The 25,411-nt window shown below is 39.1% G+C and overlaps 3 long non-coding RNA genes and 1 other non-coding gene across 4 annotated transcripts; 2 read left to right on the top strand and 2 right to left on the bottom strand.

Annotated features, from left to right (window-relative positions):
- The first annotated feature begins 1,172 nt into the window (after positions 1-1,172).
- On the top strand, positions 1,173-1,244 carry Trnaa-ggc. Its single transcript has one exon. It is a non-coding gene; the product is annotated as a tRNA-Ala (tRNA).
- Positions 1,245-12,533: 11,289 nt separating this feature from the next.
- Positions 12,534-12,874, bottom strand: LOC110675737. Its single transcript, XR_002499747.1, has 3 exons — positions 12,806-12,874; positions 12,665-12,743; positions 12,534-12,586 (listed from the first exon to the last, which is right to left on the bottom strand). It is a non-coding gene; the product is annotated as an uncharacterized LOC110675737 (long non-coding RNA).
- A 1,296-nt stretch (positions 12,875-14,170) lies between these two features.
- On the top strand, positions 14,171-14,558 carry LOC110675738. Its single transcript, XR_002499748.1, has 3 exons — positions 14,171-14,286; positions 14,349-14,427; positions 14,506-14,558. It is a non-coding gene; the product is annotated as an uncharacterized LOC110675738 (long non-coding RNA).
- Positions 14,559-24,986: 10,428 nt separating this feature from the next.
- Positions 24,987-25,403, bottom strand: LOC110676704. The gene is made up of 2 exons (XR_002500638.1): positions 25,183-25,403; positions 24,987-25,109 (listed from the first exon to the last, which is right to left on the bottom strand). It is a non-coding gene; the product is annotated as an uncharacterized LOC110676704 (long non-coding RNA).
- Between the last annotated feature and the right edge of the window lie 8 nt (positions 25,404-25,411).

Raw genomic sequence — 25,411 nt, forward strand, 5'->3', positions numbered from 1 at the left:
AAATCCTCACTAGATTTCTACAGAATTAAGGTCAGCCATAAATCTATGGAACTTTTTCCAGTGCTCTACAGAATGTTTTGAGCAATGCTATCAGGATTTTTTCTATTAATTTCTGAAGAATTGATTCAGGCTTTAAATCACTATAATAAAGCTAGTAATAATTTATCTGACGTTCCTATATGGACGTCAGTTCATTGAGGGATTTTAACAAATTGCCACAGAGATTCCGAATAGGTCTATTTTATTTCTTTTTAAAGGATTCTTCAAGATTGCCTACAGGAATCATTCTAGGAATTTATCATGGTTTCAACCAAGAATTTCACTAAGGCGATCTTTGAGCATTTTCCCCTGAAAACCACTGAAGGGATTTCCTGGCGTACCTTTGGCCAAACCCGTGATTTAAGCAAATATTTCTTAACCATTAGCTGCAAGGATTCTTCTACGAATTATTTTACTTATTTCTTTTGAGATTTATGGGAGTTTTTGTTCAGGTAGTCATATTATAAATTTGCGAGAATTCTTCAGATAAATGGAAATTTTTTGGGATTCGTCCTTCATTTTTTTTCCAATGAGCCCTTTTTGGATTCGTTCATTACAACAAGGAGTTCTCCAAGTGGTTAAAGCAGAAATTTTCTCGGAAACACCTTAGTGGTTGTATCAGTTTTTTAAGCATTTTTTTAAATATTCTTGCAAAATTTCTTCTAAGACTTCGTTTACAAAAAGTTAAAAAAAGAACCAAGAATTTATGGAATTTCGACAGAGTTCAAGAAGTTCCAGATTTTTACTGCAGAAAAATCTGTGCATGTTTTATTTTCCAAAGAATTCTCTAGGGATACCTCTATAAGTTTCGTTGAGAATTCCTCATAAAATAATATAACATAGCCTGATAGTCCTGTATAAAAAAAAAAACTCAATAAAGAATTTATTAGTGATTTGTACAATACTAGAATTTCTGAAATTTGTCCAGAGATTTCATCAGATATATAAAAAATATGTTCCAAGAATTTTTCACGAGTTATCAAGAAGAAGAAGAACGAAATTCTATGTATGTCCTGGTATGGGTGATTTTTCACAGGCAGAGATTATTATGACTATTTAGTCACGATTTTTTTTTACAATTATTGGGTTTGAATTTGAAAATTGTAACCTTCTGTGTTATTGAATCTCCAAGTGGCTCGGTAGCTTAGTTGTTAAAGCACTCGTCTGGCATACAAGAGTCGTGGGTTCGAATCTCACCTGAGCTCGTGAATTTTCCATGATGCCATCCATCTTTTCCACGCGTAATGAGGTAATTTATTTATGTATTGAACGTTTTCGAAAAAATGTTAAAAGTACGTGTGAGTTCGATAATAAAATAATTTTGCAAACCTCCTTCAGAGGGGCCCCAAATCTGGCTCCGCACCGGGCCCCAAAGACTCTAGCTACGCCACTGCTTCCACTGATTATATCACATCCAAGCTCAACCTTGATGCTGTGGGTAAGTTGATTTTCGCTGTAACGCAGCAAGTTTGTCGATAATGCCAGTGTCGATTTTTACATATGGGTGAATTTAGGAGTGCTCCGAGATATTTGCCGCCTACAATGTGAAGAAGTCTGAGGAACCCTGGAAGTCCAGCCGCTTTAGCTGTTCAACTGAATCTAGTCGTCACTCCTTCGGATAGCTTCGATAGCATCCTTGGCAGCACCATAGTTCTATCGCAATTATTGATTGACCAGATCCACTTTCGGGTCGGGTGGCATTCTCCGTGAAAGGGAGCATCGGTGACCTGCTTTCTCTGCTCATACGAGGCTTTTCAGATTGTTGGCTTCCTGCTGTGGGGCGCAGTAAGTACATGTTAAGCATTTTAACAAAATAATTTATATTTAGTTGGAAGCCAGAATTATCGAAACGCGAAAATTTTATGTCGGGCGGATTACACCAGCGGATCTGGCTTGCTACACAGTGCACCTTGCTCGAAGTAGCTTCGACGCATTGATTTGGAGAAACTGTGTGAATAATAAATTTCCGCGAATTAAATGCATTGCATCTATTTGACGACTTCTCTGCATTTTTTCTTTAGCTCATGGCAAGTGCAATGAATGTCGATTCACGTAGCCTTTCGATTTTATTTGTTAAAAAGTTGATTTTCAAGTTTAATTGCCAATGCAAATTATGATAACGATCTTAGTTATCGTTAGCAAACTAATAACAGTAATAATAAGTAAAACTATGTGAAAAATGAGCACAAATATGTAAAATGGGCCAGGGGGTCCAAAATATATAGGGGTCCAAATTATATTGGTTACCCTATCATATAGGCGTATCTGCAGTGATCGATTTCACTTCGTCGATTTTCTCTTTGGACTAGTACACAAAATCCAATCGATTATCATAACATTTTACGATGCAGCATGAGAAAGGACGATAAGTAGTTTATACTGAATCCAAAATATCAGTTAAAAATAGTCGCCTGGCCAAGTTATTAGCTAAAGATCTATGAAGAGAAATCGATCATTGCATACTGCATTATGATACTGAACGCGAGATATTATGGAATGTCTGCAGTTAAGAAACCAACCCTCTACGATAAGGCTAGTAACTCCAAATAATCATTTTTTGAGATTGCTTCCGAAAACACTGTGAGAAGTGTGGGAGGAGGGAGCGGAAAGTGAAGGAGGAAGTAAGGGGTCGTCCATTAATTAGGTAAGGGTTTATGGGGGGAGGGGGGGTTTGAGATTTCTTACGCGCCATACAAATTATTTTTAATTTTCATACAAAAAATCTTATTATGGGGGGAGGGGGGTCTAAAAACCGCCAAAATTGTCTTACGTAATTAATGGATCGCCCCTAAGGTGCCATATTACAGGCCATTTTGGTACTCGAGCAACTATGTCCTTAAATAGCAGTGCTTCTGCTGATTTCAGACGGCTAAGCAATCAAAGTGCTTTGATACGACAGAAAGCAGCTCAAATGCTGTAAGCAGTCTGCTGGGCTGCTTATTCAAATGCTTATCGGTTACCTTGAGTGGACCGTAGGATTCCGATGTGGATCCTGGGATTATAATGTGAAAAGCAATTTTTTATGGATTTCGGCAGGTATCCTTGGTTTTCCGTGTAGATCCTTTGATGTCTGAGTGGATCCTGTTATTCCAGCGTGGAATATGAGATTTCAGTGTGAACCCTTATTTACAGTGTAAAACCTGGTGTTCAAGTGTGGGCACGGGATTTCAGTGTAGACACTTGGATTCCAATGTGGATACAATATCAGTACACTGAGTAAGGACCCTATGATTTCGGTATGTATCCTATTAATCTACTATGGATTCAATAAGGGCTGCTTTAAATTATGTTCACACAGTCTCATGTTCTGCTCTGTCTTCTGTCAAGGTAAGTGGTTATAAATCAGTGAGTTCTATTTTAATACTCAACTGTTCATATTTACTATTCTTCATCATCAAATTCCAGAACACATCTCTACTCAACTATATGTTTGAATCGTTAGTTGCGTTTATAAAACTCAAAACTATGAACCTGTAAATATTTTAACATTTTTTTGCTTTATTGTTGAACAATGATTGGATAAGCGATCGTTAAGCTTTCGGAAGTTGCCATTATTCTAAAAATAGAATTATCATTATTGAAAGGGGCTTGATTGAGCGCATGCTAAACCTTTATTCAGCCTTCCATCTAGCTTCAATTAAGCTTAAGGATGAATAAAATCGCCAATATTAGATGTTTAACAGCTGAATAAAAGTGTATGGAGACTATGAACAGCTTTTGTTCAAACAAAGGCTGATTTGAATTAATTATAAAAGCCTTTGAACAGCTTTCAATTGTTACGTGGGTGGACTCCTGTGTGGATCCTTGGATTTCCAGTATGGAGTCTGAGATTCCAGAGTGGATGCTGGGAATCCTGGGATTGCTATGTGAATCGTGGAATCGCTATGTAGATACTGGTGTTTCAGTCTGTATCCTAGGATTTCACTATAGATCCCGGGATTTTAGTGTGGATTGTGTTACTTTATTGTGGATCCGGTGGATTGTGGTTGCCGCGAGCCCAGTGTAGCGTTATTCTTGGGATTCCTGTGTGAATATTTTGATTCTAGTTTGGGTCCTGGGATTTCAGTATGGATCCTGAAAACCCAGTATGGATGCTGGGATTCCAGTTAAGAATCCGAAGCGGATCCTGGAATTGTAAATTGCATCCTAGTGTTTCGATCTGGATCATTTTTTAATGTGATAATCCCATAAGATTCATGTGACAGTTCTCTGAGAACTTCTTCTTCTTCTGTCGGGTGTGGGATCACTGCGTCCATTTTTTAGGACTATTGTGATATACCCTATTACTCTATGTACACAATGTTTTCCAGTAGCAAATGTGCCTCCGGAATACTTTGCGCATTTGACTGAACTTTGAACCATCTGCCATTGATGGGCAGAAGTCCTAGGTTGCAGTGTTGTAGTTCCCCCAATCTGGCGTGATTAGCCTAATAAAGCTAACCACCTCCCTGGGGGATGCGTTCCAAATATCAGCTGGCTGTAAGTAGTGCTTGCCAAATATTTTGAACCTACGATGGATGTGTGCACTGCAAGAGCAGAGAAGGTGTTGTGAGGTTTCGTCCGTCTCGTCACAGAAACGGCAATTTGTGTTTTGGACGACACCGATCTTGTATAAGTGGTATCTGCTTGGGCAGTGACCAGTTATTAGACCGATGTATGTTCTGAGATCCCTTTTGTTGAGACCTATAAGTTTTTGTGTTTGTGTCGTGTTTATTGTTACGAACCTTTTGGACTGATTCGCATTGGAAACTGTATTCCAATTTGATTGAATTTGACCGAACAACCAGTTGTTCAATTCCGTGTTTAGTGCAGAGTTTGAAATGCCAAGGAATGGCTCTGGACCAATGAACATATTGGTTGATCCATTCCTTGCTAGCTGATCGGCAATTTCGTTACCCTCTAGACCCGTATGTCCTGGGATCCAATATAGTTTAACTCGATTGCGTTCAGCTAGGGATTTCAGTGCAAGAATGCATTCCCACACAAGTTTTGAGTTGCAAGTGAAAGCCTTCAAAGATTGAAGCGCTGCTTGACTATCAGAGAAAATACATATGGTGACATGTCTGTAATTTCTTTTCAGACACAGCTGCGCACATTCCTTGATTGCATAGACTTCTGCTTGAAATACTGTAGGCCACTGTCCAAGAGAGACAGAGATTTTGGTTTTCGGTCCGTATACTTCCAGACCCTGTCAAATTATTCATTTTTGAACCATCTGTGTAGAATTTAATAGATCCCGGTAAAATGGTGGGTCCACCTCCTTCCCATTCCTCGCGAGAAGGAAAGACCACCGTGAATGGCGAGTCATAGTTTACCACTTTTTCCATCCAGTCACTACATTTTTCAACAATAGGATTTATCGAAAATTCGTTTAATATACTGAGGTGACCTGTTAAGTCCCCTGACAGTAGGACTGTTGATCGTTTTAGCCGAAGAGCACTTTTCTCAGCATCCAGCTTTATGAATTGATCCAGCCGGGGCAGATTGAGTATAGCATCTAGGGCAAACGAGGGGGTACTACGAACTGCACCGGTTATGGCAATACAGGCAGTACGTTGAATTTTGTTCAGCTTAGCTCTAGCCGTAGCTTCCTTTGTCTTAGGCCACCAAACAAGGGACGCATAGGTTATTCTAGGCCGAACGATTGTTTTATAGATCCACATGATCATACTGGGTTTTAGACCCCATGTTTTACCACAGGTCTTTGAGCAAACCCAGAGTGAATTGAGACCTTTATTTATGATTGTTTGAAGATGGGTGTTCCAATTTAGTTTTGCGTCAAGTGTGATGCCAAGATACTTGACCTCATTTGAGTAAACTAATTGTATTTGGTTCAAGAAAAGAGGGTGGAGTTGTACCTTTCGTCTTTTTGTGAACGGTACAATTGTTGTTTTTGAAGGGTTTATTCCTAGTTTCTCTTTTTGACACCAGGAGAGTGTGTGATTGAGAGCAATTTGCATCCTTGATGAAATAACGCTGTCAAATTTGCCTCGTACAATAATGACTACGTCATCTGCGTATCCAACAACTTCAAAACCCCTTCTTTCTAAGCTATCTAGCAGTTCGTCCACCACTAATGACCACAATAAGGGAGATAGTACTCCCCCTTGAGGGCATCCCCTTGTAGCCATTACAGTAATGCGCGAATCACTCAGCTCAGATGAGATCTGTCGATTTGCTAGCATAGCATGTACCCAGGTTGCAATGCATGGGTCGAAGTTTCTCCTCAACATTGCCGAACCTATAGACGAATAAGAAGCGTTATCGAACGCGCCCTCAATATCAAGAAATGCTATAAGAGCGATTTCTTTTGCATCAAAGGTTCTCTCGATCTTGTTCACTAACGTGTGCAGTGCTGAGACCGTTGATTTTCCGCTTTGATAAGCAAATTGGGATTTAGAAAGAGGCATAGTTTTCATAAATTTAGAATCTATATACTCGCATAATACCTTCTCCATGATTTTAAGCATTACCGAGGATAGGCTTATCGGTCGGAATGCTTTAGGGTTGGTTTTGTCCTTTTTTCCTGCTTTTGGAATAAAGACAACTCGAACTTGACGCCAATCATTTGGAATGTGTCCCAGAACTAAACTTGCCTTAAAAATCTCTACCATGTGTGGAATCAGTGTCTCTTCCTCTTTTTGGATAAGCGCTGGGAAGATTCCATCCATGCCAGCAGATTTGAATGGCTCGAAAGATCTCACTGCCCTAACAACCCTATCGCGAGTAAAAGCTTCTTTGGCAACCTTTATTGCGTCCCTTTTTGCTCCTGAGTCCCCTGATAGGAACCCGTGTGGAACTGAGACGTCAAGTCTGGCACCTTCAGCATTTAGACTCGTTTGTGGGATTGAATCAGGAAAGTGAACTCTTAGCATTTCACTCAGTGTTTCACGAGGTTCCACAGTGAGTGAACCGTCAGTCCTTTGAAGACTTCCCAAACCATTGGAGTGATCCTTCGAAAGAGTTTTATGAAGTCGAGCAGCTACGGGAGTTTTCTCAATGCTTTCACACATGAGAACCCATGATTTCCGTTTTGCTCGTCTCATTTCTTTGTTATACTCTGTCAGAGCCTTTCGGTATAGACTCCAATCAGAAGTGCGTTTGGCTCGGTTGAATTCCTTCCGAGCAGTTTTCCTGAGTTTATCAAGGTTGAAGTTCCACCATGGAACATCTCTGTTCGAACTAACTGTTTTGATCGGACAGCTCTCTTGATAAGCATTTAGAATTTTGTTTTTAATAGAATCCGAAGCTGCTTCTAACTGTATAATAGTCTGAATATTCGGCTCTATTATATAGTCTTCAGAACGGAGAATAGCTGAGTAGGTTTCCCAATCAGTTTTCTTGGGATCTTTAAACGACTTTTGAATCATTAGACCCCCTTCCCACTCGAAGACTATATGTTTATGGTCTGACATAGATATTTCATTAGAAACATGCCAGTTTTTTATTTTATCCGAGATGGATTGACTGCATAAAGTCAGATCAAGGACTTCTTGTCATAAGATGTTTTCAAATGTAGGCTTATCACCGACATTGCATATGTCAATATTTTTGGAGGAAAGAAACTGCAAAAGATGCTCACCTCTGATATTTGTGTTTGTACTTCCCCATACAAGGTGATGAGCATTGGCGTCACAACCGATGACGAAGGGGATGTTGTGTTTTTGACTGTAAGAGACAAGAGCAGCCATCTCTGGAGGAGGAATGTCTTCTGCGTCGCCAGGGAAATACGCCGAAACCATAATGATCTCAGTACTGCCCCTAGCAGTAGAAACCTCCATCCTGACCGCCACGATGTCCCTTTTGATGAATTCTGTAATTGGAAAACATTTAGTATCATTGCGTATTAGAATAGCTGCTCTGGGAGAGAGCTGGCTGTCATCATATACCAACCTACACGAGTTTAGTTGAATACCTTGTATTCGAGTTTTGTTGACCCATGGCTCTTGAATCAGTGCCACGGAAAGGTGTTCTTTTGTGAATCTCCTGCAAAGCACATCTGTTGCGCACTGAGCATGATGGAGATTCACTTGGAGGATTTTAATCATTGCTGAGGCGTTCCGCATTTTCCGGACGTTTGCCGTCCTTCTTTGGATGTTGCGGATCATCAACTTTTGATTTTGGGGGATGTCTTAGATTTTGGTTTTTGTCCTTTCCCTTACCTAGGCCTGCTGGCTTATCCGCTGTGGTCAATTTTACACTTTTGACATTTCCACTGCCTTTATTGGGAGTCATTGAGGTGACACCGCTTGGGCCAGGAAGTGAGGTCAAATATGCATCTTTTCCATCAGAGGAAGACAAGCTAGCCTGTATGGTGGGAGTTGGTTGTGGGATGCTACTAGAGGCCTCCTCAGATTTCTCTTGGGTCGGCTGTCCAGTTGGATTGTCTTTGGAGTTTGGGGTTGTGCTCTTTACTTTCCTCAACTGTATTTCTCCAAAGCGGAAGTTGAGGATGAACTTGGATTGAATGAGTTTTTCCATGGACGGTCCATCTACATTAAAGACCCACACCACATGCTTGTTGTTAGGAGTGAGCCGTTGCATGACACGCCAGTTGTTGGTTATCAGATCGTTCTGACTCTCGATGAGAGCTTTGATACGATCATCGGTGTATTGTGCGCTTTGAGGGAAGAAGGCTCGAATCAGTTCTGGACGTTGAATCTTATCCTCATCCATTGCAACCAACTCAACGCCTTCCAGGGGATTTAATGCAGGTGTTATCTCCTTTACCCATTCCGCAGTCTCCTGATCCTTACAAATAAGAACCATATGGCCAGACTTGTAGATAAGGTTAGAGAACTTGGGCTTCATTGTCGCGTTCCGTTGTTGTTCAACCCGAAGCAGCAGTGCCTCCTGGAGAACGTCCAGCTGAGTCGTTGAAAGTTGGGTCGTGGGGAAGTCTTTTGGGATTATTCCGACTCTCCTGCGACTGGTAATTTCACCGTAGCTTAGACTAGTCTGTTTTTTATCTTCTGGAGGGGGTTTGTTGATCGTCGAGGCTGTTGAGCTGTTGGTTTCCTGTTGCCCAACGCGCTTTCTCGGATTCAGGTGTTGTTTCATCCGTTTCTGCTTATGTTCTTCTTCAGCATTTGTAGACTTGTCAAGGTCCTGCCGAGTGCGTTTCGAAGGAGTTGACACCATAGCCTCACCCCCCGTGATTCTGGATAGGGCCTCAGGGCGGCTTAAGCCACTTTGTCGGAGCGCTTTTAGCTGCTTCCTTTGGCTCCGAGTGATCTTTTTGGTGCCAGTAGGTTTTTGTTTGTTCGCGTCATCTGTTGGATGTTGATCGGTCTTCCCATCAATAGGACCCGAGGTGACGTTCGATCCTGTGATTGATGGCTGCGATCCTGACAAGTTTATTGTGACTGTAATTCCATCCTCTTCGTCGTCCATTGGTTCAACCGAAGGATGGAGTCCTGGGTCGTTCGGGAGTGTCAGAGGGAGGTCGGTTTCCATGTTTTCATGCGAACTACTGAGAAGCTCATCTTCGGTCAGTCCAAGCTTACCAAAAGCATTCTCTGTTTCCGTTTCGTCCGACTGGGAGAGGCAGTCGTCACCTTTTTCGAACTGAGGGAGGCAGTCGACACCTTTTATTTTGGTTTGATTATTTGCACTCATTTTTTGGTCCCACGAGTCGCTGGGGAAAGACGGTCCGCTGCATCATTGCCCCGCCCTAATGCAGTAAGAGCTACATACTGGAGAGTTCGCCCTGGTGCTCTCCAGGCTCCGTTAGCGATTGAGCATATTTTAAACCCCCTCAACCATTCATCCATCAGCACGGGTCGCATCACACCTTGGGATTGGGGTTACCTGATTAGTAGATTTTTACTACAGGATCAGGCAATCCGTAGTGTTATTCTTAGCCAGTTGAGACAACCACTACCGACACTACACGGCTATCTAGGCTGCTTGGAAAAGAAGATAACATTGAATATTAACTTCTATGAACGACCAAGCAGCCTGTTTAATGAACAGGTTGAACAGGCTGACCAGACGCCTCTGCAAAAATGTTTGTTTTGCATATATCATTCACGGTTTATGAACGTGTAACTAACATTGTTCAAAAGGTCAATATGTAGTCGTTGAGAACAGTGACATTGCTCAGTTTTTGTAATATTTTTGTCAAAATGGAAAATTTGCACTTTTTATATTCTTAAAACAAGAACTAACACCTATCGTTCTTAACTGTATACAGTAGTTCGTATTCCAAAAATGTTAAGCAAGTTTTGTACAGATAGATAGATGCTCCCTAGCGCTTGAGCATTTGAAAAAAATAGTTGATTATTGAATATAGTACTGCCATGTAAATGTGATAACCCGTTAAAAAGACATCGATACATTAATGCTTCCAGTGGACGGCTATGTCATTTGAAGAAAGTACCATACTAGACAACGGACTATCATTCAACGCCCAGTGGCACAGTCGGAAAACGTTTTTGACGAAAGCATTTCCGGATCGATGCGAATGCTTGGTAACACTAACTGCAAGGCCACGAAGCCCACAAATAGAGGTTTCTGTCTCAGTTGAGACGTAACACCAGAAAGACGAGAAGAATGAAGATAAACGCATAGCTATTTAGCAATACCAATTTGAGGGTGGTGGTAAATGACTAGGGGCCCAGATAGCCGTAGCGGTAAACGCGCAGCTATTCAGCATGACCATGCTGAGGGCCGTGGGTTCGAATCCCACCGGTCGAGGGACTTTTCGTAAAGGAAATTTTCTCGATTCCCAGGGCATAGAGTATCTTCGTACCTGCCATACGATATACACATGCAAAAATGGTCAATCGGCAAAGAAAGCTCTCAGTTAATAACTGTGGAAGTGCTCATAAGAACACTAATCTGAGAAGCAGGCTTTGTCCCAGTTGTGACGTAACGCCAGAAAGAAGAAGAAGGGTAAATGACTAGAATGAATGCTTAAAAAGCTTAGGACGATGAGTTAGGAAAGCTTCGTTGAGGAAGACAAGAAAAGTAACGAAAAGGACAGGCAATCAACGTGATCAAGCAATGAACATTCGTGGAATGCAGTGTACTTACCGCTTTTGGAATTTCCACTTAGAATCACGATCCTAAAAAAACATTTCACTCATTACTAGTGACGTTCTCAGACAATCTCATTGTCACGTACAAAGCTGCTTATCAGAATTAGATGTGACAGGACTGATGAATACCAACTGCTTTAAAAACGCCACGATCAAACCAGATTTCACCGGATGGACTCGATTTTACCTAGTGATTTATATGATTAGCATTGCTTTTTTCCGAAAAGGGTATATGCTAATTTTTCATTTAGATATAATTGCGGTGTTAAAATGCGAAATAATTCTTATATATACTGTCAAACAAAGCTGCTTTATTGTAATCATAAATATTTCAATGACTTGAAACATTACCTCAAGAATATGGTAGTAATTCCAATTAAACATACGTTACATTTTCTTCATGCATAAAACAATAAAAATATTATCACCACCAAGAACAAAATCCCCTTTCTAGAAGAAACATTGATCGACAAAAAAATAGGCAAATATTTACCATACTTCAGCTTGAAGATCCGCTTCATACAGCATCTTCTCAAAATTAGAGAACAATCATCCCCATCATCACATCAATTCTCATTATTATCCTATTAATCAGGTTCGACAAAGTAGTAACCCACCTATCGCAGCATCTGTTCCGGATCAGTGCAATTCCAATTAACGCCACGGTCGGCGTGAGACGTTTGAACCCGCATCTTCGCCAGAACGAAAAACCCGAGTTTACGTCTTTGGCGAAATCACGCTTGAAGCGTGACCACCGTTTGTCACGCATTTGTGTGAAATCGTCGCACAATGGGATCATTTCAAGAAAAATACAATCAAAACCTCTAATAGGAGATTAGATAGCAGGTCGGTGCCTTAACCCGCATAGGCCTGAGTGGAAGCAAAAATGCTAGAACCCTCACTGCTCAGCAAAAACTTTTTCCTCTTCTTGGCATTAACGTCCTCAGTGAGACAAGGCCTGCTTCTCAGCTTAGTGTTCTTATGAGCACTCCCACAGTTATTAACTGAGAGCTTTCTTTGCCTTAGTTGGCATTTTTGCATTCGTATATCGTGTGGCAAGTACGATGATGCTCTATGCCCAGGGAAGTCTAGGAAATTTCCATTGCGAGAAGATCCTGGACCGACCGAGAATCAAACCCAGACACCTTCAGGATGGCTGTGCTTTGTAGCCGCGGGCTCTAACCACTCAGATATGGAAGGCCCCAATATTTAATATTCCATGCAGAGCCGCATTTACTGGAGGGGGGGGGGGGGGGGGGCATTTCGTTTGGGGCAAACGGTCCATTAGTGGAGTTAGCTCTAATAGAGGAGGTAGTGTGTTTTGGCATGTTTTGCACTAATAAATGATTATGTGATATTTTTTTTATTATAGGTTATTGTTAACGACTGGATGGTTTAACTTGCTGGAAATATTTTCGGCACTGCAGTCTTAAAAATAAGCTAACACGTGTGTTGCTCCTACGTCCGACGTTTCGGTTATTTTATTTAACCTTCTTCAAAGGGATCTAAAATTTTTAAATTTACAAAATGTTAATTTCCGGTTTTCCCTTTCTCCTTATTTTGCCCCACTCTTCTTTACTTACAGGATTTTGTGTCTTTGTTATTGTGTGTAATGTCCTACATTTGGTTGTCTGTAATTTGGTGTAATGGCGTCCTCTATGGCTATAAACAGATTGCAGTTTAAAATTAAAGATTTTTACAATTTACTGTTTTTCATTGCTTACTGCATGCGTCGCGATTTGTTCGTACGGCACTGTGTTTCGAAGCTATAAAAGCTTAATCGCACAAAAGCTTGTTTTAGAACTATTTAAACTAATTTTTCCTGCCTACGCTTCCGGTTACGGTTTATCACCGCGCTTTCAAGACTGATACTGCTTTGTTAACTTTGTGTGAGTGGTGTTTCAATTACATTGTATGTATGTGTACTATCCGTGTTCGTTGTGTTTTCCTGTGTGTTTACATTATTTGTGTTTCTCCTTCCCATTTTTCTAACTTTGTGGAGTATTCCTGCATATATTGCATTTTGGCCTTCAGTGTCTGTTCTTCGATTGATGCAGTTAGAGTTGTTCACGATGTGACACATCTCTAGATAAGGTAGTGTATGTGATTTGTTTGTTTTGTCTAATATTTTCGTGTTTTCTAGGTTGAAACGGTGATTTTCGACGATGGTGTGTTCCAGCAAGGCTGTTTTGTCTTGAAGTTGGGCGATTTGTGGATCCGAGCTGCTTACTCCGTTTTGCTGTAGTCGATCTAGGGTGTTGTAGTGGGTTTTGTGACCGCTGATCCTTGTTTTTAGCCTGTTTGTGGTCATTCCTATGTAACAGGCTGGACAGTTGTTGCATGGAATGGAGTAGATGACATCGGTCTGTTGTTCTTCAGGTATCGGATCCTTGACTTTTGAGAACAGACTCCTTACCGATTTCCAGTTGTATGTTGCTAGTCGTATGTTTTTATAGTTTTTCTTTATTTCCTTGTCGATGCGATTCGACAGGTGAGGCATGTATGCAATAGAACGGTAAGTATATTCCAGGTTCATTTCATCCGATGTTGCTGTTGTTGGAGGATCATTGCGTTCATTTGATCTGTTAACCAACCTGTTGCGCAACGATCTAGGATATATGACCACAAACAGGCTAAAAACAAGGATCAGCGGTCACAAAACCCACTACAACACCCTAGATCGACTACAGCAAAACGGAGTAAGCAGCTCGGATCCACAAATCGCCCAACTTCAAGACAAAACAGCCTTGCTGGAACACACCATCGTAGAAAATCACCGTTTCAACCTAGAAAACACGAAAATATTAGACAAAACAAACAAATCACATACACTACCTTATCTAGAGATGTGTCACATCGTGAACAACTCTAACTGCATCAATCGAAGAACAGACACTGAAGGCCTAAATGCAATATATGCAGGAATACTCCACAAAGTTAGAAATATGGGAAGGAGAAACACAAATAATGTAAACACACAGGAAAACACAACGAACACGGATAATACACATACATACAATGTAATTGAAACACCACTCACACAAAGTTAACAAAGCAGTATCAGTCTTGAAAGCGCGGTGATAAACCGTAACCGGAAGCGTAGGCAGGAAAAATTAGTTTAAATAGTTCTAAAACAAGCTTTTGTGCGATTAAGCTTTTATAGCTTCGAAACACAGTGCCGTACGAACAAATCGCGACGCATGCAGTAAGCAATGAAAAACAGTAAATTGTAAAAATCTTTAATTTTAAACTGCAATCTGTTTATAGCCATAGAGGACGCCATTACACCAAATTACAGACAACCAAATGTAGGACATTACACACAATAACAAAGACACAAAATCCTGTAAGTAAAGAAGAGTGGGGCAAAATAAGGAGAAAGGGAAAACCGGAAATTAACATTTTGTAAATTTAAAAATTTTAGATCCCTTTGAAGAAGGTTAAATAAAATAACCGAAACGTCGGACGTAGGAGCAACACACGTGTTAGCTTATTTTTAAGACTGCAGTGCCGAAAATATTTTTTATTATATACAATGCAAAAATGGTTTAAGTAATCGAATGATATCCTTGAAATTTAATCGTAAAACTGTTTAAAACAATTATTTTGCTTAAAATTTTTGAACCTTTGCACCTTTAGTGGTGCATCAGTACCCATAGTGGAGGGTCCCATAAGAAATCAATAGTTAACGCCACTAAAGGAACCATTCCTAAAACCTACCTTCACTTAAGGAACAGTGTTCCTAATATTGGTGCAAGGCTTTTTGCAGGGAAATTTCAAATGAATTGTGAGATTTATACATTTGAATGAAAGAAGGATTTGAGATCTATCGAATGACACGTTAAAATTATATATTTGATGATTTTATCACCATGTTTTAGCAGTTTTCCCTTAGGTGCATCACTAATGGTACACTTGCCCTATCTCCAGAAAAATGAAAATCGATGGCTGTTTTCACTATTTTGCAGAAAACATGTTTTTTATCAGATAATGATAAGAAAAGGGTTTATAATAATGAACTTCACAGCTAAAATTACTTCCTTCCTTAGCAGGGCCATTTTGTCACCAAGACCTCTAAACCAATTTTCAAAAATTGAGTGCTCATCTGAATTTTTTTTTGTGGGATGGAATACACACTTTGGAAGCGCACTAGACAATTCTTGGAGACAGTTTAAAAAGTTTGGTTATTAATCGACCCCTGAAATATCACCTAGAAAATCAAACAAAATTGCAACGACAACAACGTTTTTCTATGTTTCATGATTGAAATGCCAGAAAAAAAAACACACACACACAAAAAATGTAAATAGAAAAGCATACCCCTTTTTCTATTATCTTGGATGAAAAAATCTTTCGTTCAAATCGAGGGTGATGTGTTTTACTCCGACAGCGCATTTTAAACTTAGCTCCCCTACTTGCTTTGTACGTCTCATTATTAACATTTGAGTAAGTCAGAGACCACCGTTTTCCAACCAGGAATCTGCGTATCATTAGGGAACCATGACGACCTCTCAATGGGTTCGCGAAGCCATTGTAAAACAGAGATACCGTAATGAATCAAAATCCAGACGGTACCAATATACGGAAACTCCGATATCATTTACTGATTTATATGTGAATTTGAATAATAATGTGGTTTTAACTATGCATATCTGAGTTTTGTAATATTGCTCATTTTTTTACAATGATTTTTAATCTAGTAACCATTGGCAGAAAATTAATAAAAATAAAAACAGAATTGTAAGCTCAGTCTGACACCGTCTTATCACATAGCAGTGTTTGTGGCTCAAGCTTGGCAGAAAATGAAGGGAAACATTGAGTTACGATAAGTAATTGAAAAGTATATGTTTTGTGAATTGTTGCGAACATTAGTATGTCAATCTATTTAGTAAACAATTTAAATATATCAAAGTGTAGAAAAATCAGGTCCCAAATAGCCGTATCGGTAAACGCGCAGCTATTCAGCAAGACCAAGCTGAGGGTCGTGGGTTCGAATCCCACCGGTGAAGATCTTTTCGGGTTGGAAATTTTCTCGACTTCCCAGGGCATAGAGTATCTTCGTACCTGCCACATGATATACGCATGCAAAAATGGTCATTGGCATAGTAAGCTCTCAGTTAATAACAGTTAATATCAGCTGAGAGGCAGGCTCTGTCCCAGTGGGGACGTAACGCCAGAAAAGAAGAAGAAGAAAGTGTAGAAAAGAAGTGAAAAATGGTATTTATCGAGCGATTCGTGAATGTCCGGTTAGGTGAAACATGTTTTTTCATTCTGGACGCTAAGCGTTCAAGTTATAACAACTACCGAAAAGCTGTTAAACTGCCACTAGGCTGGTTAGCCGTAAACCACGATTCATAATTAAAAACAAGTTCAAGTTATGTTTTATTAAAAAATAGCTACTCGGGAAAAAGAATGCAGAGAAATCATGAGGAAAAGTTAGAAAAGATATATATTTAGCAGAAAATAAGATAATTTGCTGAAAAATTGCTCCTACGGCAATGATTATTGCAGGTAAGCTGCGTATACCTACAACCAGGGAAGGTAAGTTACCGAAACATGAAACATTATTTTAAGCTCATAAATGCAATCATTATTATGTGTGTCTATGTAATGAACTTCTAAAGATGTAGAACAAGAATACTAGTCATTTTCATTGAGATTAATGTCAAAACTATTCGTAACATAGGGGAACAATAATAAAACTAAACGGAAATGATTTGAAATTAGTACTAGAACATTTGAAACTGCTTAAGCATCCAGGTATTGATTCATAACGGTACACCCCAACCTCTTTTTACGACCGTTATTGGGAGGTTGTTAAAAATCAGGGTTATAATTAGGTTTTTGAAAAAAAAAAACAACGTCTAGATGTGTATATACTGATCCGAGATGCTTGGCAAAGTTAAATCATTGATTGAGAAAGTTGAAGGAAATATTGCGTGTTATACAGTCGGCCAAAACACTAATGTTAATGCGGCTGGCAGCACTGTTTAAGTAGGATTAACTTTTGTGTAGCGGGTATCTCAAGATCCTGACCACTTAATAAAGATGGCGTCTGAGACAAAGTTGTTCAGTAGCTCAAGGACTATCCTTTGAGTTATGAAATTCAGAATTTTGCCACTAGGCGGCGCTAGTGAGCATGGAATTTTTGTTTTGCGATTATTTCAGAATCCTGACCACTTAGGAACATGACGTCTTCGGCGAAGTTGTTCCTCATTAGAGAAGCCATGAGATACGTAATTATGTCACTAGGCGGCGTTAGTGAGCATGAATTATTCATTTGTGGTTATCTCAGGATCCTGACCACCAGGCGGCGCAAGTAAGCATGAAATTTTTGTTTTGCAGATATTCAGGAATTTGGTTACTTAAAGAGATGGCGTATTCGGCAAAGTAGCACATGGGCTATCATTATTCTAACAAAGAGTTACGAGATGTTTCTTCCAGGTCGCGCCAGTGAGAATGGATCTTACGTTTTGCGGTTATGTCAGGGTTCAGATCGTTTAAAAATATGTGTCATCGGAAAAGTTGTTCTATACCTCAATGACTATCATCATGTTAACCAACAGACTTGAGACTTTGCCACCAAGTGACGCTGGTGAGCATGAAATTTTTGTTTTGCCAATATTTCAGGACTATGAACACTTAGAAAGACGGCGTTTTCGGCAAAGTTATTCTGTAGCTCAAGGACTATCATTATTCCATCTAAGAGGTTCCAGATTTTGCCAACATGCAGCGCTAGTAGATATAGAACTTGCTTCGAGATATTGTTATCAGACAGTGCTAGTAAACATGAAACTTTTGGTTTGGCAGTATTTCGAATTTAATGGTTTTTATAATGGTAGCGCTTGAGCTACTGGACAACTATGCCGAAGAAGCTATCTCTTTAAGTGGTCAAGGTCCTGAGATAACCACAAAACAAAAACTTCTTGCGCAATAGAGCCTGGCAAAATTTCTAACCTGATAGCGTTTGAGCTACTGAACAACTTTGCCGAAGACGACATCTTCCTAAGTTGTTAGGATCCTGAGATAACCGCAAAACAAAAGTTTTATGCTCACTAGCTTCTTGATACTTTGCTACCAAACTATAGCTTATTTTACTATGGAGAACTTTATGGCTCAATTATACATTTATTTATTAATTCTACGTCTACCTTATCCTATTTTTAAACGTCATCTTGGTAATATTAAAATCGAATTTATCATAAACTTCGTTGAAGTATCGACAACAAGAAAGAAAAGGGTTATGATGTCCATAAAGAGTGCGATGTGCACTCTGATTATAATAAATTCTGTATGAAATATATTTTTGCTGCAATGCAGTATTTGAGCTGCACAAAAGTAACAAATGAGCATTATTATAACGAGTATTGGTATACGAGTATAAGATTGATAATTTTGTCCATGAGTATAAGATTGATAATCCAATTCATGAGTAACAGTGGAATATATCATAGCATAGCGTAGCATAAACTGATTGTAGGGTTAATTATCCAATAGTGATATTAAGCACGACTCGACTTCAGGAATAGAGGTTTATGCCGACACTTGTAGTGACGAACCATCCATAGTTTGATCGAGAATAACAAAAACTTAAAGTAGCCACGATAAAAATGTTTTATCATAAGCATAAAAACAAGCTCACCTGTTGGCAATGGATCGAACCGGACACGATTGATCTTGTTTCCGTCGCTCACTCCACAAGTGCATGCAACAGAATAAAAAAAAACACACTGCTCACTCACATTCCAGCCAAACTTGAAAACTAAACACAATTTTCACAAAAGCTTTACAAAAAACGTACTCGCTTTGAGCTTTGCGAAGCTTTGAGTATCTGAGGAATAGATCACAGATCACAAAGCCGAAAAACAGACTGTGTCTCTTTTGAAATCTAATGTCAAGAATATCATCTTGATGTTCTATGGACAGTAGAGAAGAGAAACTTCAAAGTTTAAGCCAAAAATATTAACTATAGAGGTGTAGGGAGCGACTTAGAGGTAAACTTTCATGTTATACAATGTTATGTTCAGTGAAGTCTTCATAACTTTGTAATTTACTGACTAATTCTGAAGCTCTCAGCATCATTTTCTTCAAAATTATACAGTCAACTTTCCCTTACTGGTCATTTCGTATCTCGATACTGAACTAGAGAACCATAGTGAAAGTTGGTCTTAATGGCTAACTTGTCGATCCCTTGGATTGCAATCGCATCAATCGATTGCAGTTGCATTGGTTTTGAATTCTTTAACCTAATGGATGCTCCCTTCATTATCGAGTTATTGAGAGTTGATTGTGTTCATGAAAAGTTTATAGAACTACAAATTTACCTAAATTCAAAAGAGTTGTGTTTGATCCTTCGACCTTGACGCTTGCTCCTGCGGGGGCCGGCGAAGAGGGCAAGATCAAACATGTCGCGCATCGGTCGAGTAAAGTGAAAAAGTGCCGCGTTCGATAAGTTCTTTTTGATCTTTAAACGTTGACGCTTGCTCCTGGGCAGTGCATCAAGAAAGCCTGAGCAGTCGTCAGTTGTTTTCCCTCTCGGAGCACGTGCCTATTTTCTCTGAGAGCTTTTATATAGCCGAGCAAACGAGTGAAGCTGAAAGAGGACTGTTGCTGCTCAAGGGTGACGGATCAATTGGTGAGCTCGTTTCATGCTACTATTTCTAATCTATAAAATATGTATGACTGCACCTTTAATCGTTACAACGGTGAAACCTAAATATGATTTTTCAACAAACTATGAAAGGTTCATAAATTATTTATGTCCAAATTTTTTTTTTCAAGACTCCTTGTTCTTTTTACCTTTATTTTTTTAATTAAAAAAAACTTTGAATGGTTCGACACTACAAGTGTAGACTTGCGAAAGGTTCACTTTATTCAACCAACTTTGAAAGGTTCGTCACCTCAAGTGTCGGCATAATTTTGCTCTACATAGATATTGTTCATATCAAATGAAAATATTATATTTACATATAAGCATGTTTATATCTCACAAATAATTATTTATCATGGTCTAATCACTTATCAAAGTGAATCCTGTGACCCAACGACCCTCCCCATTAACGAACATCCCTCCCAGTAACCTTTGTGGAGATGCAGAGGCAAACACGGTCTCCAAATAGCAAAGGTTACACACTAACATTCCTTCCCCCAATCCCACCTGACTGCAAGGACGTGGCCAGCGCTGTTATTGACCATGTATAAATAGAGGCACTGAATTATGCACACTGAAGAAGATTATGGCCAATCCCAGCCGAACTTCTAAATGATTCTTTGTGCATTTTCACTGACTTCGGTCAATCACGGAATAGCAACCATTGATATGTGTAGTCAGTCTAAGCTAAGCTAAACTAAGCTACAAATTTACCTAAAATCAAAACTAGTCTTATTTAAAAGTAGTTTTCTCCAAATTCCCTTTTATTACTAAAAGATTCAACTATGTTTGACCATAACTTCATGAATACTCAACCAATTCCAAATCTTTTTACATTAAATTCCACCCTAATTATTAAGGGGCTCAGATAGCTTTAGCGGTAAACGCGCAGCTATTCATCATTACCAAGCTGAAGATCGTAGGTTCGAACCCCACTGGCTGAGGATCTTAAAGGATTTTTTTATCGACTTCTCAGTACATATAGTGTAGATACTCTTGGTACCACCTGCCACACGATATCCGAATGTAAAAAGGTCAATGGGCAAAGAAATCTCTCAGTTAATAGCTGAGCGCGCGCTTTCGCAATTCTTGCAAACCAATGCGAGCGTCATGGGCAATTTCTCTCTCGGGTGCACAAATTGAAGTGAACCAGATTTTACCTATACATCGCCACTGTTGCTCTAGAAATGTCAATACAAATGCACATTCCTGCTGCGTCCGTACACGCTATTTTCGTGCACAAGAAAGAGTGCACGGCTGAAATGAACATTCTCTGTAATACGATGGAGACGCATGGCAGTTTGTCTTGTTTGCTTCGCTGTTTTCGCTTGCTGGTTGAGCAAGACCAAGGGGGGAGAATCAAACGGTTTGTTCACTGAGGGCGATGGACCAGTTGAAGGTGAAGAAATCAAACAACATTTTCAAGCAACTACACATTATGAATGTTGGAAGTATTGAGCATTATAATATATATATATATATATATATATATATATATATATATATATATATATATATGTATGTATATATATATATATATATATATATATATATATATATATTATAATGCTCAATACTTCCAACATTCATAATGTGTAGTTGCTTGAAAATGTTGTTTGATTTCTTCACCTTCAACTGGTCCATCGCCCTCAGTGAACAAACCGTTTGATTCTCCCTATATATATATATATATATATATATATATATATATATATATATATATATATATATATGGTGCGAAAATCAAAACTGACAAAGCAGTTTTCTTTTTTTAAATAGACTAATCGTAGAAAATACAAACACACAACTCGCTTATGTGCCAAATAAACCAGCTGTGTGTTTCTATTTTCTTAAATTTGTAGATTTATAAGGATAAAACTCCTTTTTCAGTTTTGAATTTTGTACCATTTTTACTTGGGCCGTAATAAGTATTTTGATTATGGTAGACATGTTAAAAAACATTATTTTCACTATTGGACAACTTTCTTATGAGTTCTTCTCACAAGGGAAGGTCACGATGGTGTTACACGGGGTTTTCAACCGGAGTATTTTTGTTAGATTCTACATGTCGAAAGATGAAAAACCCCAAAGCCTTTCGGGTGATGGACCAGTGGTGTAGTCAAGAGGGGCGCTGAAAGGGGCAATTTTGCACGTATACTATATTATTAAGCTAATTGGAAATTTGACAAAAATATTTTTTTAGTATCTATTGTGAAGGTAGAGAACAGAATTGACATTAGTGTATGTTTAAAATGTATTTTCCATGCCATTGGCGTAACTAACATGTAATATGGACACCAAAACAAATTTGGTTTTATTATAATAGTATACCAATACTAAACCCATCCCGATTGCGCCTATGGCATGGAAAATACATTTTAAACATACATTAGTGTCAATTCTGTTCTCTACCATCACAATAGACACCAAAAAAAATTTACAATTAGCTTAATAATATAGTATACGTACAAAATTGCCCCTTTCAGAGCCCCTCCTGGCTACACCACTGGTCCATCACCCGAAAGGCTTTGAAGTTTTTCATATTTCGACATGTAGAATCTAACAAAAATAGTCCGGTTGAAAACCCCGTGTAACACCATCGTGACCTTCCCTTGTCAGCACCTTAATTTTCAATGCTCTGATGCTTTTTTATATTCCTTCCTTAGTCTTCCTTAGCCGAGTGGTTAGAGTCCGCGGCTACAAAGCAAAGCCACGCTGAAGGTGTCTGGGTTCGAATCCCGGTCGGTCCAGGATCTTTTCGTAATGGGAATTTCCTTGACTTCCCTGGGCCTTAGTGTGGGACAAAATTTAGATTCTCGCTCCAGTCCACTTTTTGGATTGCATTTAGGTCCCATAACAACTGTGCAAAATTTCAGCTCGATCGGAGACTCTATATTTCATATAACCGTGTGCAAAGAGTATAAACGTACCTGTCACACGATATACGAATGCGAAAATGGCAACTTTGGCAAAGAAAGCTCTCAGTTAATAACTGTGGAAGTGCTCATAAGAACACTAAACTGAGAAGCCGGCTCTGTTCCAGTGGGGACGTTAATGTCAAGAAGAAGAAGAATATGCTTTTTTATATCCATTCTGAGCCTGAGACAGTCGAGTCTGATCCGGTTCCTTGACTTCAAGTGGTATTTGTATAGGCAGGTTTTGAAAAAAATATCTCATACTTCTCATAGCTCCACTTGTATTCAATTTAGCCCATTCAGACCTGCTACTATCATTCTATTACATTATGCATACTAATTTTTTTCTATGGCGCGGAACGGTATCACACAAAGTTCTGATCGTCTCTGACTAGCTAATAATCAATGCAAATTCAAACTTTGTCAAAGTTTCCTCTATACGGCTAAGTATCAAAAGATCTTGAGGCATCCAGGCCCGGATTTGGGGGGGTGCCAAGGGGGCAAATGCCCCGGGCCCCCCGATGAAGGGCCAAGGCCAAGGGGGCAAATGTCCCCCCCCCCCCCCCCCGAGAATTGAAAAAAAAGTGATACACAATTCAATGAATTATTTTTTACTTTAACGATTTTAAATTGAAAATACAAATCCGATACGATCTTTTACAGAGATATTACATTTTTTTTTTCTATCTCAATTAACGAGATTTTTAGCCCTGGGCTAGTTCATTTCGGGACCAACGGCTTTACTTTCCTTCCGAAGGAAGTCGTCACTACTGAAATTTTAGTGACTATCTCGGGGATGGGATTCGATCCCAGGTCCTCGGCGTGAGAGGCGTGTGTTCTAACCACTACACCAGGTCCGGTTCCCCTAGATATTATAACATGAGATGATTTAATTTTAAAATTAATAACAAATTCAATACATATATTATTTAAATTTTTAAGTATCGATGAAAATCCTCCTATTCGTATCAAAATTATATTCGTATATAAATTATATTAACTACAAAATTTATCTTGGAGTAATCTTGGAAAGACAAAGATACTCAGTAATTCATAGATTTTCTTGATTTTACTTTCAGAGTACTGAAACTATTGATCTATCAAATATATCTGATATTCTACCGGAATTTCGAAATTTCCAAATTCTTCACTACTCTTTTCGATTTGTGAACAGATTTTAATAATTTTGAATGAAAATTTTCAAGGCTTTATAATTTCCCCGATCTCTAAATTACGAGCCTAAGTGGATATATTATCAAGGTAATTTTGTTATGGTCATTGTAAGATTTCCGCTCAAGGGATACTTACAGAGACAATAGCATTATCTGCAAGCTGTCTAATCGTGAAAAGTTTTTCCATACTCTTGTCTATTTTTGTAACATTGAAATAATAAAGCAATAAACTAAGACTTTAGTTTTGGAGAAGGCACATATAGCTAATTCTGGAAGTTGCTAATTGACCGATATTGAAGCTCATGTGCTTTTCTGAAAGCCATTGCTTCTCTTCCACAAAGACTAGTTGATTATCTGATCAAAGAAACGCTAGACAATCGTTTGTTTCTTTGCCATGATGAAAACGAAAAAATATGCATTTAAAACCCATATGGTTTAGTCCAGTCGCGATGGGATCATTTTGTGTTACAATATAGGTAAGAAATCAGAAAATGTCTACACAATGAAATAAAATAGGTAATCGATTTGCATATTGCTTCAATAACGACTTTGAAAAACAGTCGCTCATGATATGGAAAAATCTGCAGCAAAATGGAAAAAAAAAGTTAATTTAATCTAGTGGCGTCTCGTCCTAAGGTGCACTTGGTGCACTGCACAGTCAAAGATTTCAAACTAACAAATTAAATATATATGTGGTTTTGATCGCCTTTTTATGAAAAAGGTGCCGGTGTGCATTAGTGCCTCCGTTCGCCTTAATGAGCATAACATTGAAATGAAAAGCAAATGATTTATTTATCCAACAATTAGCAGAACAGTTGGCGTACTACCCCAAGACTATTTGCATTACGCTAAAGTAACCGGTAGGTAAATCTATTCACCGCAAACCGTCGACTGACGTCGGGTGCATCCAAGCGTGTGATGAGGTCATTAAATTGAGAATTTATAGTCATTTGCGTTCAGAACACATTATTCGGCGTGACACATGGCTCCCAGTTAGATCGATCAGTTTGGACAGATTTTTCTAATTTCGAACCATATTGTTATGCATATACAACGCAAGCAGTAGTGATGAAGTTCAGCTTTATTCGCTGTCTGCGAGTGAATAACAAGTTGTTTAAAACGACTGGGGAATTCCGAATTGAATGAGACACCATTCAGGGGAAGATAGTTTAAGGTGTCATATTGCTTTTTATACGCTCTTTCACTTATTTAGATTCAATTTAAACGTTTTCCTTGACTTTCCTGGGCATAGGGCAACACCACGGCTGTTACACGATATACGAATGCAAAACTGGAAAAGAAATATCTCAGTTAATAACTGTAGAATTGCTCGTAGAGCACAAAGCTCAGAAGCCAGCACTTACTCAGTGGGAACGTAACATATTCGCTTTCTCACGCCCTTGGGAGCGGTTTACCCATTGCTCCCCTTTTCTGCCTTACCAAAGTGGGTGTAGGTGTGGGATGGATGATGCACATCATATCGCTGGTGACGAGCCCCCAGTTGCGGTTCACTTCCAATATTGGCCAATAAGACAGTTCCAATCAGTATGAGCGGCTTGAATGACTAAAGGTCTGGCGATAAGAGGATTCTAA

The sequence above is a fragment of the Aedes aegypti genome, chromosome 2 (genome assembly GCF_002204515.2).
Source record: "Aedes aegypti strain LVP_AGWG chromosome 2, AaegL5.0 Primary Assembly, whole genome shotgun sequence".
Taxonomy (NCBI): Eukaryota; Metazoa; Arthropoda; class Insecta; order Diptera; family Culicidae; genus Aedes; species Aedes aegypti.